Raw genomic sequence first — 17,266 nt, forward strand, 5'->3', positions numbered from 1 at the left:
TGAGGTGACTACTGTCCCCCAGAAAAGAGTAAAGTTACCATTAACTTTACTTAGTCAAATTTAACCACAGATCCAGTACACACCGGTGTGCAGTCATAATGTCGACATCAATAATGTCGACAGTCAAAATGTCGACAAATTAATGTCGAAAAACAATAATGTCGACAAACAAAAATGTCGACATTATTCGATATTTTTTCGACATTAATTTAGTGTATGCATAAATACATAAATAAATATATATATGATGTGTTGAGTATGAGGGGTGGTTGGGGGGGTGTGGGGGGGTGGCAAGGGGGTGTTGGGTGAGGGGGGGTTGGGGGGGGGACCCCCCCATAGTAAATACAATTTTTTATTTATTTAATTATTGAATAAATAAATAAATAATTGGTATGTGTTGAGTATGAGGGGTGAAAGGGTGGTTGGGGGGGTGTGGGGGGGCGGCAGGGGGGTGTTGGGTGAGGGGGGGTTGGGGGGGGGACCCCCCCCCATAGTAAATGATCATTTTTAGGTTATTTATTTATTGAATAAATAAATAAATAAATAAATAATTGGTATGTGTTGAGTATGGGGGGTGAAAGGGTGGTTGGGGGGTGTGGGGGGGGTGGTGGCAGGGGGGTGTTGGGTGAGGTGTTGATAGTTTTAAGGGTTTATAGTCATAATGTTAAAAAAAAAAAATGTCGACTTTTTTTTTCGAAAAAATGACTTTTTCCATTATAAGTATAGGATGTCGACATTATTGTCTGTCGACATTTTTTTGTCGACATTTTTGTCTGTCGACATTTTTTTTTCGACATTATGACTATAAACCGAGGTTGACTGCTGCAACTACCCCGTACCGGTGAAGCCCTGCTGCAGTCCTGAACTATCTGCCCTTCAACGACTAAGAGGAGATCCAGTCCGGAGTCTTCTTCCCTTGAGCCTGGTGGGGATAACCAGCTCATCATCTTCAGCCAGAGGTCGCCTTTGTGGTTGAAATCGCTGCACACTGCTGTAGTGGTCCGGATAGCCACCTGAAGAACCTCTCCTGTTTTTAAGGAGCGCACCTTTTATTCATTGTCGCTGCTGGTGGCCTCATCCCTGTGTGGTGCGGACCCCCACATCTTCCTTTGTGCTGAAGCTGCAGGAAAGCGTGGGTCTGCGGGAAACCAACAGGAACAACTGCCGTGGCACCAGCTTCGTTCTTTGAGAAAGGTACTGTGTCCCGTTTGAGGAATTTTGGGTGAAATCCTTATTTCTCTACTTTAAGGCTTGTCCTTACTTTTCCCTCCTTCTTATAACTTTTGCTTCCGAACATTGACAATATCAAAGTACTCTAGGCAACGTTGAATCTCGAACTGTCCGACTGCGTGATCCTCGACAACAGGCACCCGGTGTCACTTGACTTTGGCTCCGGCCCCTTGACTCTTGAATTCCTGTCTATGTGTGTTCTTCGATTCTGTCTGCCTAACCAACATATTGCCTGTGATTTTTGCCCCCAACTCTCTCTGGGTATTTCGGGTGCTAAGTGTGTTTTTACCCCGGTAGCATTTCTTGCTGCAGATACGCGTTTATCTAGTAGACCGAACTGTCAAAAAGTGATCGCAATTGTATTCACGGTAACGTGTTCAGTTTCATAACATCGGTCCATTCAAACACAGGGTACTTACCTCGAATAATACTGTACAAAGTGAATTGGTTAGTTGTAGTATATTTTACGTGTGGTTGTTGTGTTAATAAAAGGTTTAAAAATAAATTGTACTTATATTTTTACCTGAAACCTTGAGTCAGTGTTTGCTTGAGTCACAGTAATTGTGGTCCCTTTGTGTAATCTCTGCTACTGCTCATTTACGCTTGAGATAAGCATGGCTGCTCCACTACTGCTACCACTTTAACATAGTAGTACAGGCTTGTACCAAAGGTCAAACTTGTATTGCCACCTTTAGTCTTAATTGTGTGTAGTGGTCCCTAAGGGCACTGCACAGGATTCTGCCTAACACTCATCCAGGAACTGCTGAATGTTACTCCGTAGGGATGCCCTAAACCCTCCATCCTCAAGCATCCGTGTGTCAAACCTCCACGTAGGAAAGGGCAGACGAACATCCCTATGCTCAACGTCAGCACTAGGGGGAGTGGTCCGACAGAGACCTATCCAAGTATTCCGCCCGGTCACCCATGCCACTCTCTCCTCCCCCACAAAGAATCTATTTGCGAGTAAGACCCGTGGACTGAGGAAAAAAAGTAAGAGTAGCTACGCACCTGCCCGTGGAGCACCCCCCAGGCATCTTTAAGGTGAAGGGAGCCCACTATCCTACCCAAGGCCTTAGTCGCCGTCCCCACCAGCCAAGCCACTGCATTAGCCACATCCAGCACACAATTGAAGTCCCCAAACCACAACGACTAGGTGTCCCAGTGACGTACCAGAATATCCTGCATGTCCGTGAAGAACTCCGCCTGTGCCACATTAGGAGCGTAGGTACCTAGCAGGAACATCAAGCTGCCCAAGAACTCCCCACAATCCCCACACATCACCCCTCTTTATCCACGAGGGTCCGGGATACCTTCACTGCGTCGGCATCCCAAATCTACACCAATACTCCTCTAGCGAAGGTGGTGAATCTAGTGCCGACTACCACCCCCTTCCACCTCCTATGCAGCCCCCGCAGTCCCTGGGCATCCAAGTGAATTTCCTGCAGTATCGCCACATCTATGCTGTGCCGAGTTAGATAAGATCAAATTTGCCCCTGCTTTACAACATTATTCAGCCCCCAGACATTCCAGCTAACCACCCTCAGCCTGGCCATAGCAACCATCTTCCAGCCATCAGTCCCCCACAGCCCTTATACCCCAAACCACCCCCTTCACTCCCGCATAGACAAGTGCCAACAACAAACTAACACCCCTGACTCCCCCCAGTCCACACACCCCAAAACCTGGCGCGAGCCTCATGAACCCCCCCCCCCACCAAGAGAGTCCCAACTGTTCTCAACTTGCAAGCACCCCCTGCCCCCGTTTCCCATCTATGACCGGCCAGCCAGTGAAAGGGATGAGGGCAGAGCACTACTGGTAGGGCCCCCCATCCAGTCAGGTGGACCGCTCCAAGTAACCACTACCCCTTAGCCCACAACAGCCCACCCCGCCCCAACAATACCTTAAGGCCATGTGCCCAATTCAAACCCTGCCCCCTGGCCCAAGCACAGAGCTCGCTGGAAAGAACAGTCCGGCGAGCGGCCGTTGGCAATACAAACACCCTACAATTAGCCGCCCACTCGCCCCAGCTAAGCAGCTAAGCAGCTTCACCCATTGTTCCCGGGCTCTTCCGGGTCCACCTCGGCCCTGCTTGCCTCCTCTGGCTCCCGGCCCGGTCCAATACGATCCTTCGCATCCCTCAGCTCTAATGTTTCACTCTGCACCCACAAACTTTCCCAGGGGGCGAGCCTCCCTACAGGCCCCCGGACGAATCAGACAAGGGCACCCTTCCTGCTCTGGAGGCCCCCGATCACCTCTGGCCAGAGGCAAATCTATTTCCATACTCGGAGTCCAGCCAGTCCTACACTTCCACCGGGGGCTGGAAAAAAAGGGCGGCCATCCACTAACACCTTCAACTTTGTGGGGAAAACAGCATGTACTTGAGGCCCAGGTCACAGAGCCGCCTCTGCACAGCATCGGAGGATTTACGCTGTCTTTTGACCTCTTGAGTGGGGGAACACCAGGATTCTCATGCCGCCCACTTTATATGATATTGATCACTGTGCATCCTTCAAAATTGCGTCCCGAACCCTGAAATTCAAAAGCTTGGCCAGAACTGCTTGTGGAGGGCACCAACAGGAGGCGGCCTGCCAAGGACCCTGTTCACCCTTTTTCGATGGTGAACCACAAGAGTCCTCTGATCTTCAGGATGTCAGTGAATAGGCGCTCGAGACAGCTCCATGCTAGGGCAGGATTCTGATGTTGCTTCGACTTGAGTGCCCTTCTGCGTCCTCCGCCTTAACCTCGAGAGCACTTGTGGCCGCAGCCAGTGCATCCACCCACACCTGCAACACAGTCACTGCATCTTCCACTTCACCAACCTGCTTATCTGCTTCGGTCACCCTCTCCCCCATCTTCCGGAAGTCCACCCTGACTAGCGTGATATCCATCACCACTGACTGGATCTTTCCCTCCAGTGATCATCTTGAATCCTGAATGGCCGCCAGCACCTGGTTCATCGACACTGCCTTCTCCGGAGGGCCCTGCTCCGGTCCATCCTCAGCCCCTTGCATTGTGGGCTTGGTCACTCTACTCTTACCACCTAAACAAAGATTCAACTTCTGCTGCCCCTTCACTATCTTACCGGCGGTCACTGTTGCAGCCTCCTCACTGCACCTCAGCCCCCCACTTGTGCGTCAAACAGGGCAACAGTACCCCCAGCCGGCTGCCCCCACTGCCTCACTCCAATCGTCTTCTTGGCATCTCCCCCCCCTCAGTCTCAGAGGTGCAGACACAACACAGCGTCCCACCAGCCTTCCCACCTCCTCCTGCTCAATCCACTGGGGTGGGGAGGGGCACTGTCCCCTAGCTCCTGCGCCCCACTGCGACACCCCTCGGTCAATGGCGTTAACCTTGAGCTTCTTGCAGGCCTGTCCCCAGCTTCAGCCAATCGTGGTTGCACTGCTGTGGGGTCCAGCAAGCAAGCCCCTCTGCCTCCAGCACAGCAAGGGAAAAAGTCCCGCGCGCACAGTTCCAAATATACACTGAAACCAGCAAATGTCTCTTCTTCAGGGGCAGACATCATGCTCCCCCTGCCTCCAATAGGGCCCAGACAGGTCGATCTCTGGCAGCTGTAAGGAAACCATGGTATCAACAGTAAGAAGGGGGGGTAGGACCAAGCCTGGTTTGCATATGATTTTTCCCAGTCTCCAATGCCTTGGCAGACTGAAAAACGATGGTCTGGAGGGTTGCCCAGAACTGTGCCTGTGGTTATGATTTATTCAAAACCTTCCAGCCATCACCTTTTCGTTTTGCTAAAGTCACCCCGAGTGGGACGGGTATGCCCAGACGTGGGTCCCGAGTCTGCTGGGCCTAGAGACCCAAGCTACTCCTCACTGATGACGCCCAATAATCTTGAAACATGTCTGGGGATGCTTGTGGTCTCATGCAGAAGGGATGTGACCTAGCAGTTCGGGGTGGACTGCCTCTATTGGAGTAGGACCAAGCCTGATTTGCATATGGTTTTTCCCCTTCTGTAATGGCTTGGCAGACTGAAAAACGATGGTCTGGAGGGTCGCCCAGAGCTGTGCCCGCATTTATGATTTATTCAAAACCTTCCAGCCATCACCTTTTCGTTTAGCTAAAATCAACAGTAAGACGACAGACACAAGTGATCACAGTTCAAGGGTGTTTACTGACTTAAGAAAAGGTATGATAAACACCTATCTAACCCTAATTCTACAGCTGGGAGAAAGCTACGACCATCAAAAAATAATAATGCAGTCCTAGTGGTGTTGTGTCAAAATAAAAGGGCCTATACTAACAAACCTATTGCCAATCCTTACCTCTAAATACAAATAGTGTGGGGATAATGTTTATGACAAAAGAAAGAAGTGTTCAAAAATGATATGTCAGGACGTTCAGGCCGTTGGCCTCCCTTCCCCAGGTTTTCAGCAAGGGACAAGGCAGTTCACTCTAGCCTAGCACAGTCTCTGGCTTTTTTGGCACAAGGATACAGTTCGATCATTAGCATCAGCACCTTATGTACGCAAGTCTCTTTGCATCTCAAAGTCTCTACTTTCAGAGGGCCAGATGCAACCAAATAAAACAAGTTCTTTTCCTCTTTGGATTTTCACAAGTATTCACTTTAGGTGATTCGCTATTTACCCAGATCCCCCTCAGTCTGGCTCAGATCTCTTTAGCACACAGTTTGTTCCATTTAGATCCCCCTCATTCGGGCTCAGATCCCTTTTCCACAATGTCCGCAGATTACTATTTTCAGGTGACTCACGGCCCACCCTGGATCGCCTCAGCCAGACTCAGATCACTTTTTAACACAATTAGTCTACCTCAGCTGGGCTCGGACCAATTTCAATCAAGTATCGAAGACTTTTTAATGTGCAAAGGATTTGGCTTGATCCGTTGCAGAACCACTTCGATTCACAATTTATTAAATATAAATGCAAGGCCTAGTTTTCATAAAGCAAAGTACACATTCAATGTTGCAAGCACTCCAAACCACAGATCCGCTTCAATAAACTCACTGGTGGGGTTAGGAGTCTCCCTTTATCGAGTCTGTTTGATGTTGGAGTCAAAAGCGGTTACCCTTTATCGCCTCAGCGCCTCCCCAACTCTGCCCTTCACACCCAGGAGGGCCCGCTGGTAATCTTGTAGCATTGCATGCTGTGGGATGTCTCAACCCACTCATCCGAGCCCTGCAACATCACTAGGCATTGCTGGCAGCAGAAACATCAGAATGGCCACTGGAAAGCATGCTGCTCGCCAGAAATCACCAGAAAATGCGCAGTGAAAACCTGAAAAATAGGCTGCCATCCACTTTTGCCTATCTTAGTGAGCACCGGAGACCACTGCTAAAACCCATCCTTTGGCTACTCACAGAGCAAAATCTCTGCCAAGGAATACAGAGCTGTCTCAAAAATCCGTTTTTATTTGGTGTCAAATTTGCTAAAATCATGGCTCACAAACCACCTAAAAAGATCCAACCTCCTTGTTGGGTGTTCCACATCATTATACTGCAACAAGCCACATAAATCCAATGTCAGAAAGAATCATGAGTTATTAGAACAAAATCCACTTTTAAAGATATTTGATGGAAAGACAGCTGTCAAAATGGGTGTAGTACCGTTACTCGCCTCCGTCAGGTGCTGGCGATTTATAATTCTGACAGGATAGCTGTGTTTCAGAAGTTAAATATGCCAAAGAAGAGAATTCCATCAAAATGCCATATAGAGTGCCACACAGTGATTTCATTGTTGAAAAAGACTTGATTTAAAGATATGTTGCTTATTGTGAGTTTATAAATGTATTTTATTTTACAAGGAACTATGTTGCAATTGACTAGAAGGTAATCTGATTTAGTTAAAACTTCAAGAGGCCTTCTGTTCATGGGAACCCTTCACACCTTATCCCTAGACAAAGAAGCATACTTCTGCCCTTGGCCAAGAGATTGACCAACTGGTGTGAACAGGAACTAGCCAAGGCACCCTGGCATGTTGCTCTCAGTCAAGACAATGGGGGCTTTGGGATGAATAGAATATGCTGATTTGGGTGTGGCTTGTCAACAACTGCTCTGGGAGAGACAGGACATGTGACCTCCGAGTCAGCCAGATTTAGGGGGAGAGACAAACCATTGTGGATTCAGGTAGCCCAGCAAATATATGTTTTATAAAATTGCGTATAACAAATTTGACCAAGCTGACAAAAATATAAAACTTTGGGATTTTTAAAATTAAAAATTCACCCACAATTTAAGACTAAGCTGGACACCGTGTGATGTTCTGGGACCAAACCCCGGAATTATTAATATCACAGCTGCAGTGTTTTTGCTATGAACATAAGAATTTACAGGAATGTGCCCAGAGAGGATGTGTATGTTTGTGTAAAATTTGGTGCAGAACCAATATTGGGAAACCCACCAAAAGCGCAAATAAATTGGCATTTCTGAACTAGAGCTCTTAGGAAGATCAGAGTTGGACAAGAATGTACCTTAAGTAATTTGTGATGTGTTTATGTATTATGAACAACTTGTGTATCTGGGAAATGTGTTTTTTGGGTAAAAATGATTTTCTCTGTAAAAGGAAAGGGGAGGGATTTCAGTTAAGCCATAAACATGACTTATTCTGACACGCTGATCTTTTCTCCAGTCAGGGGACAGAGAATCCTCTAACCTATCAAATCCTTAGGGAGTTCGGCATAGAGAATCAGCCTACCCACCCACTTTGGAAACACATAAAAAGACTGTTTAGGACAGATAAAAAATGCTCTTTTTTTCCACTACTCACCGATTCCTGCGAAGCACTCTGCCAGACCAGATCCAGACAGTATCCAGTCAGAGACTCCAGACTCCAGATCTAGATCCAGAGACCAGAACTCTAGAACCCAAACTCTAGAACCTTGAAGCAGAGAGGCCTAAGCCAAAAGCTGAACTCTTCTCAGCAGGCCTGTAGAATCTAGCAACCTGATTCTCACATTCAACAGCCGGGCTGAGCTGTTCTATTCTAGCCAAGAACCCTGTACTAGAACCAAGGTCCAGACCCAGAAAGCAGAGCTGTATCCAAGACCCGTCAGATCCAGTTCAAGAGGCCGCAGACGACCGCGCAGTGCTGAACGCAGAACCCAGAGGGCCTGAGACCTGTCTGGTGGCGAGAGTGAAGCCAAACCCCTTGACCAGATCTTTGACGAGGCCCATTCCATTCCAAAGATAGGAGCGAGTATCTAGTCTAGAACAGTCCATAACCTCTTAGTTTAAAGTAATCCTCTTCCAACCATTTTAACCTGTCCAGAACTGCATTATAGAATCTTGCGTCCATCCTATTGATTTCAAATCTGTAAAGCACATCTGTCATTTAATCTACCTTCACAAAAACATCCGTAACTTTTGAACCGCGTGTCCTAGACGCAAAATTTAACTGTCAATTTAAAGCTAAGATCCTGAGCTTTCCTCAAACCCAAAACGACATTCATTATAGTTTTTCCGTAATCGCGATTTACGCACACGAAAAAATTGCAGCGAATTGCAATTTGGCTCAATTTCATTTTCTGTAAAAATAGATGCTTCTTGCTTTCCACTGCTGAATTTTGTTTTCAATCTGATAATCATTCATGAATCATTGCTAGTGTTGACCCGAACCAATCCAAAGTAACTATCACTTATTCTGAATATCCTTTAGTGAATTAAAATCATTTTAGCATATTTTTCCATTCACTGCCATCACCTTCAAAAGTATTTTTGCCTGTTTTAAAATCATTCCTGTTTCTCTAAGCTTGCTGGTGGGAACTGGGATTGAACTGCATTATTGATTGTATTCCTGAAACCTGTGTGCCCTCATTTCGATCTCTTCATATTGCACAGGGGGAGGGTGGTGGGGGGGTGAGTAGTCACAGGGGAAAAAGTGACCATATTATCTTTTGATTGAAATCATATCAAGTTTATTTCTGTGTTGCATTCTTTCCCATTATTGCATTTCCTTGAACCATAAAAGTATTTGCTGCTATCTTATCCTTCCTATTCCTACTCCTAATTGATTAAAAAGAGTGTTAATTTTGTAATATTACCCATTGCTGATTACTGTTCATATTCATAAGCATGCTATTCAGATATTTTGTTCATAAAAGTGTGATATATATATTGTGTAATTCTTCAAATAAACCTTTTAATTTGCAAAACAAACCTACTTCTTGGCTCAGTGAGGTCAGGGGGATTCAAAGAGGGGCGTTATACAAGGGTTCATCATCCAGATTTAAATAACTTTGACATAAAAAATATATAAATAAGGGCTTCCATTGGACATCCCATCCTAAGCATTGACTTAGTTGGATTGCTGGATTGAAGTCACTTACAATGCAGTCTTTCTCCTTCTCTGCTGTGCCCTGCTTTCTAGGTGGTAGGTTTCTCTACAAAGGGCTTTTACTCTCCAGCCTCCTGGATTCAGCCCTCTGGTCCCTCGCTCTCCTTTGCCTCCTTTGCCTATGCCCTGGAAGTACAGCCTTCTCGCGTGCTCGGCCTCGCTCTTGACTCCTCAGAGGTCTCCCTCAGTCGGGCTCAGACTCCTCTTTCACAGTTTTCAAAATAAATGTTTTGGACTTCAAGTCCCATGCACTTCTGCATATTTTGCTCACACTTCATCAGCTCCCCAAAATGGTACTCACAGTTTGGGAGCATTAGTAGCAAAAAGGGGATCTTCTGCTTGAGGTCAGGGTCCTACCACCTGCCCATCAAAGGCCTGGGCTCGGTTACACAGCAGACTCTTCGGTTGCTGGAAATCACTACAGCCGTCATTTCTTCATCTTCTTTGGTTTCAGCTCCAGTGGTCTACTACCTCTTCAGCTTCCAGGATTGGACTTTTATGCACAAACTCAGCCAATCAAACAGACGTGCAACATTCAAATGTTGGGGGTTGCAGTCCTTTCAGGACAGTCAGCCTCCCAGTTTGAACTGTATTCTCGCAGGCAGGCCAGCAGACAAAGTGGTGCAAAGTTTTGAACTCCTCTCTCGCTTCCTGCCTTCAGAGACACTCTGGAGCCTGGGCGGGCTTGATTGAGGTCTCCCGCCGAAGATAAAAATCACACAAAGGACTTTCCCGCCCTGGAGTGCAGGGGAAAGACCAAGAAGGGTCAAGAATTACAAAAATGGCAAAAAAAAGATGAGGGTTTTTTTTGATAAAATGAGCACCCTTGGGTGCCTTTACCGCAGCTGTGAAAACAGCCTGTGGTAAAGGTGCACTGAATTTGTAAAAAGGTTCACTGCCACCAGCCATTAAAAGGTAAGCTTGTCCATGAACCAGAACTGTTACAGTGTTGGTGAGAAAGGGGATACATTGCATCTCCCCAGCACTCCACATAGCGTGGGGTGTGCTCGTTTTCACCTGACAAAATGTAGAAGGGATAGAAATATCTACTCTGCCCTTGGGAACTGTGGTTCTCACACGAATAGCCAGAGATAGTAAAAGCGGAGCCCAAAGGGCAACCCTGTAACAATAAAAAAGGTATATACCAAAAATTGTCAAAGAGGATAAAATTAAAAGGACAGTCTTAAAAATTACATCCATAAAAAGAGTGAAAGGATCTTTGAGTGTGGAAAAAGGTTCCCACTCATTGAGGCATAGGGAAAAAAATCCACCAGTAAAGCAAAACGCTCTGGGGTTTTCACAAGTGAGGTAGCATTAACAATAAGGTTAAAATCTTACCGAACACACACGAGTCCAAGGGAGGAAGTTGTCCGCTTCAGGGCTTCCCTATCGTACAGAAGTTGAGGCCGGGAAAGCAGTGGTTATTCATATGTCTCTGGTGGTTGCTGGAAGTGGCTGCGGACATCCTTCGGATCTTCAGTTTCAGTGTTCGACCCTCGCCTTTATGCAAGAAAACTAGCTGAAACCACCAATCACTAGACATGCATTCATTCAGACTTTGGGGGTAGGGGGAGCTGTCCAATGGGGACACCCAGCATCCCAGCACAAACTGGTTCCAGGCAGGTACACTGCAGGACAAATACCAGGGGAGTTTCGGTCACCACCCCCACTTCCTGTCCTTTCAGGCACTCGTAGAGCCTTGGCGGGCTTTTCCAACGGAAGCTGCCAAAGACAAAACACCCATCAAGACCTCCTCCATCCAGGCAGGAAGAAGTTTCAAGTAACAAATCATCATGATCAGGGCTTAGAAATGTACAGTCACCATTTTAGGTAAATGATGACGCCCCCCCCCCCCACCCACCCACTATCCCCCCGTGCCCATTATCACAGCTGCAAAGCAGCCTGTGGCAAAAGTCCACAAAAAGTTGTGCAAAAAGGTACACTGCCACCAGCCTGTCAGATGAACTTGTAACAGTAACTAAAAGTTACTGGAACAGCAAGAAAAGGGAGACAATGTTTCCCCTCAGCTCTCCACTGAAGGGGGGCCAAAAAATAACACCCTGCACTGGTAACATGTGTTAACACAGGTACAATTAAAAAGGGAAGCCCCAAGAGATCCCAGCAACACGGCACACAAAGCATTGGGGCTGCAATAATAAAATGTAGATGCCAGAAAAGGAAAGCATAACTCCATTAAAAAGTATCACAAAGAGATCAAAGGGGTTCCCATGGTTAAAGTAAAAGAGTGTAGAAAAAGGTTCCCACTCACTCCTGAGTATCAGTCAAAAAACCCAATAATCCAGCAAAAATGCTGCAGGACTCTCAAAGTGGGGGGAAATTTCACTCAAAAAGGATAGTCTTCCCAACACCTTTCCTTGGGAAAGCTGCTGCTTTCACGGTTAGAGGGGCAAATTATGTGTGATCCTGTATGTGGTGGCTGGGACTGTATGGGCCCAGAACACATCCAGGTGCCTGAATGTCTCTTGCTGGGCAGATGTTGTGGCCAGTGGTTATCCATGACTGGGCAGCCACTGCCTGATTGAATGGTGCAGATCTTTACCATTGGTTGGCTTGTGTGAGCTCGCAGTCCAAATCGTAGATAAAGGGATGGCCTCCTGCCACCATTCGGCAGATCGTTGCGGCAAAGACCGCTATGAAGAAGAGCAACCTGCCGACCACCCTTGTAGCTGGCCAGCATTGACTGCAGTGCGGGCATGTTTAAGCAGATACCAGGTCTGTTAAACTGGCTTCCATAGTTTCAAGTGAGCAACTTAATGGATTTTACCCTCCAACCTTCACTTACTATCCCTTCTAAGGTGTCTTACCCAAGTATGCGCTGATGCAATGCTTATCTAGGGTTAGGGGTGTGTCCCTGGACCAACTACCTCTCTCCTGTGCTACCTCGCAGCAGCTGTCGCCATTCTCAGTGCATCCTTGGAGGATCTTCAACTTGTACAACAACACGCCTGCTCCTGCATTTTCAGCCTTCTGGCATCAACAGAATATGTGCTGGGCCTGCTCCTTTGTTCATCCATTAAAGATCTCCTATCGCCGCCTGACCGTGGTGACTCTCGTTGCCACTGGTCTTAAACGTTCCCTGGAGGTGTCCTGAAGTGGTCTGCTCCACAGAAGTCTTCATCTTTTCTTTGTTTGTTCTATTGAAGGTGTCTGGAACTGATTCCCAAGCACCACGAGCAAGCAAAACTAAATCCTACGTCCGAATGTAACCTCTGCAACCGCAACCCCATGTCCTCCCTCGAAAAACACCAAGCACAGAAGATTGTCCCCAATGAAATCCAGAACCACAACGGTGGTCTCTGGAGAAATCAGTCAGGGCAGTAAGTTGAAATGAAATTATATTTTATTTATATCGTGCTCATACACAAGTGTTTCAAAGCGCGACCAGACAAATGGAGGGGGACAGGGGAGAACAAAAATAACGATCTTACTAGGCCCAGTGACATTTAGAACGCACAAATACATGGGAAAGGGAAAAGGGGGAAGTGCAGGGAAGGGGTAGAGCTGGAAAGTGCAGAACAGAGAACAGAATAAATAAGTAAAAATAAAAAAATTAAAAAGTAAAGGTGGTAGTGTAGTCAGCAAGTGTCAAGTGCTAGGTTATGCAGATAGGGTATGTCTGATGAGTGCAGAAGAGAAGTGGGTGGGGGTCTGTATGGGCACAGATACAGACCCCCAGTGCAAGGGGTGGCCCAGAGGCAGTGCAGGAGGGTGGCAGGGTGAGCAGGTACCTGGGCCCGAAGGACAGGGGGTGGCCAGGTGCATGGTGCCGAGAGAGAAAACGGATCAGAAGGGGCAAAGGCAGAAGTTAAATTGAAGGTCTTGAGGTGCTTCTGGAACCAGAGATGGTTCTCCTCAAGTTTCAAGGTGTCCGGGAGGCTGCTCTAAAGGGAGGCTCCAGCCAAAGACAGATCTACCCCCAGCTTGTTTCTTAGAAAAACTACTGACCCTGGGGGAGTTGGAAGTAGAGGAGCGAAGGGCTTGAGAGGGGAGGTATTTACAGAGGGATAGTTGAAGGTATTTTGGACCCTTAAGATATCTTTTTCTGTAACTCCTGTTCTCCAGAGGGTACATGGGTATAATGTCCTGTGCCTAAACTACTCTCTACTGACTTGTCAGTGGAGGCATGGTCAGGGATCCCTTCCTAAGCCTATCCTAGTGACTGGGATTGAGTGAATTTATTTAACTGAACTTTACCCAAATTTTTTATTCCTAATCGTAACCACTGCATTGTCAATCTCTTAAAAAACCTACCTGTATGTAACTTTGGAACAGATGACCTTTGTGCACAAGGCCCCAAATCATCTTAGGGTTGGACTTTATAAGAGCTAGGGAAGCGGTGAAAGAGTCTTATGCATCTGACTACTTACCTGTGTTACACTGGTTAGTAAATCAAATGCTTTCTTTTACCTCGTAAGGTGAATGTAAACATCTGTTTTATAGTGTTGTGACCATATTTGAATAGACGTTTTTACTTGCTTGGCCTAATAAATCATTGTATATTTTTGTACTTGCATGCCTAAGTGGAATGATTGGTGTTGTGTGGACTCATTGTAGCTCTAGACCACTCTCACTTCTCTTGAGACCAAGCCGTGCAGCTCTGCTACCCAATCATGATTGGGTTTTGGAAAATCTCTGTCTCCCTGTTCACCTTGATAGGGTGGCCTCCCGAAATCCTCCCCCAGGAAATCCACCTTAACACTTGCATACCTTTATCCAATTACCACGGGTTGCCTAGGGACTGTCCTGTTGATTTCTATGGCGAAATAATTTACAATTTGTTAAACACCTAAGAGAATGAAAGTTGTAAAAGTAGCCAACATTAGTTATTTCGTTGCTACCTATTTCCTAGTGTATGGAGTCCCACCTGGTCTAGTTTTGTAAGTCTAATGGTAAACTAACTTTCTCTGGGTATGGGTTACCTGCATTAACCTCTTCTCTCCCTCTGCTGTACACACTATTTGCAGATGTTACCTGTGGATTGACTATCGTAGTGTGTATTAGAGGAAGTCGGAAATAACTGCAGTTCATGTACTGGCAAATGTGATTCTAGAAGATTGTGTGAATGTGTTTTACTGATGTCTGAATCCCTTTTCTCCCCACCCCATAGTGTTATGATGAACTGAATTTACCACCAGGTATAGGTCAAACATTAGCTATAGGGCTGGGAGCGTACTGACCCAAGGCCCTAAACTGTGTTTCTGTTTTTACACATACACGTTTCACTGTATGTTGTGTTCTTGAGGATTTCTTTTTTTAAACGTACTCCATTACAGAATTACACTAAGAAACCAAAGAGGGTATATTGTCCAATATACGGGTTGTAATTTCTTGGGTTATCTATTGGGAGAAACTATATTGACCTACCAGCCTTCTGCTGTTCCCTGAATGAAGAAGACTGCTGTGCCATTGGTAAACCATAGTGTGATTTTGGCACATTCTCTGGTTGGAACCCAGTTTACCCTCAGGATAGATGTTCTCAGACCCCTCATCAAAACCGCTGTGGAAAAATAACCATAATAACCTTAACAGGCGGTAACAGATTTCAGCTTCTGATTAGGTTTTGTTCACCCTGGCAAGAGAGAATGTGACTTCTGTCCGGTCTCCATTGCTGTAGGGTGCTTACAGGTTTTGGAGTAGGCGAGTGCTTGTTCTCCTCTTCCTCCTCCCCCATATAATGATGTGTTGGAGGGATTACTTAGGTGGGTTTTCATCCTAGATTACGTTTTTCTAAAATTCAGAGTAAAGAAAGCAAGCGCCTTCCGCTTCTGAGGGAACATTTTAATTCCCTGTAACTGTTGGTCTCCAGCATTGGTCTGGCATGGATTCACATGCTCATGAATATTCCCCGTCGTCAGGCTGGGAATCTTCGGTAAAGAAAAAATCAGTATCAGTTTCGTTTCTGATCTGTCTTTCTTAGTAGTAGCCAATCACTGGTCTCTGGGTCATACTGCCCCCAGCCAATGACTGCCCTCTCCCTAAGCCCCTCCCCTGGCAGCCGTCCTCAGATTTAGTAGCACGTAAAGTGGCAGTATGACCAAGTGAAGAGCCGCACAGGGGTAGGCGGGAGGGTTCGCATGTGAATCCATGCCAGACCCATGCTGGAGAACAACAGTTACAGGTAAGTAACTTGTTCCTTCTCCAGCATGGGGTCTGGCATGGATTCACATGCTCATGAATAAAGAATATATAGCAGTAACACATGCACAACCACGGGAGGTGGCAAGGCTCAACATTAAGCATTACATAAACTCAACATTAAGCAACTCCTACCTCCTCACCAGGCCCACCTTCAGGCGAACAGGTTACGCAGCACTGCTTGGCCGACCCTGGACTCCTCCCTGGAATCCCAGTCGACGCAGTAGAATCTCATGAAGGTGTGCGTCGACTTCCACGTAGCAGCCCTGCAGATGTCCAGCAGGGGCACACCAAATAGGAACGCCGTAGTAGCAGCAATCGCTCTGGTCGAGTGGGCTCTCGGTCGGCCGGGCAACGGTCGGTTTGCCAACCAGTGACAGTACATGATGCAGCTGAAGAGCCATCTGGAAATGGAAGCCTTCGAGAGGGCCTTCCCTTGGTTCACAGGTCCAAAATTCACAAAAAGCTGTGATGTCTTCCGAAAACTCTGTGCGGTCCACGTAGAACTTCAGCGCTCTAGCTACATCCAGTGAGTGCAAAATCCTCTTGGCCGGCGACGAAGGCGACGGGAAGAAAACTGGCAATACCAAGGGCTTGTTGCGATGGAAGTCAGACGGCACCTTGGGCATGAAGGAGGGGTGCATTCTCAGCACCACCCTCGTATCATGAAAAGTCAAGTATGGAGACTTACAGGAGAGTGCCTGGATCTCCCTCACTTGTCGTGTGGAGGTGATGGCCACAAGAAACGCCGTTTTCCACGACAGGAACTTCAACGGTGCCGAATGCAGCGGCTCGAATGGCGGCCCCATGGGCCTGGACAGCACCATGTTGAGCTCCCACGCTGGGGCCAGAGCCTTCACCGGCGGGATTGACCGGAACAGTCCCTTCATAAACTCTTTCACCAGACGATGGGACCAGAGGGAAGATTGCCCCGAGATCCTGGAGTAGCGGGAGATCGCTGCTAGATGGATCTTGATGGAGGCGTGCGCCAGCCCCGCCTTGGCCAGCGACAGTAGGTACGGCAGTACCTGAGGGGCCGTAATCCGCAGAGGGTTAATCTTCTGTGTACGGCACAAGACAGAGAACCTCTTCCATTAATGTTCATAACATTTGAGAGTCGAGGGCGCCCTGGCCTTTGTAAGTACCTCCTAGCAGTCTGCCGGGATATATCGTACCCTCCAAACTCTAGCACTGCAGGAGCCAGGCCTGCAGGTTCAGCGACGCTGGGTCGTGATGGAGAATGGCGCCTCCTTCTCCGATTCGGAGATCCGCGTCCGTCGGCAGTTTGACTGGGGGGGCGCTGACATGTCCAGAAGATCCGGGAACCAGATCTGCCTCGGCCACGCCGGTGTGACGAGGATCATCCTGCACCGGGACCGTTTTAGTTGGGAGATGAGTCGCAGCAGAAACGGCAACGGAGGGAACGCATACAGGAACAGGCCATCCCAGGGGAACGAGACGGCATCGTCCATGCTCCCCTGCTGGCGAACCTCTGCCACTTGATGTTTGCCGCTGTCACGAACAGGTCGATCTGGGGTTTGCCCCATCGTCGGAATAGGAGATCCACTTGATCC

The 17,266-nt window shown here is 47.3% G+C and overlaps 1 protein-coding gene across 2 annotated transcripts in view; it reads right to left on the reverse strand.

The window, feature by feature from the left end:
* The window catches only part of EPB41L5 (erythrocyte membrane protein band 4.1 like 5), a 1,765,041-nt gene that overhangs the window by 741,217 nt on the left and 1,006,558 nt on the right, over nucleotides 1-17,266 (reverse strand). The gene's annotated exons all lie outside the window — the stretch shown is intronic.

Source organism: Ambystoma mexicanum, chromosome 9, assembly GCF_040938575.1.
Source record: "Ambystoma mexicanum isolate Mex_15411 chromosome 9, UKY_AmexF1_1, whole genome shotgun sequence".
Taxonomy (NCBI): Eukaryota; Metazoa; Chordata; class Amphibia; order Caudata; family Ambystomatidae; genus Ambystoma; species Ambystoma mexicanum.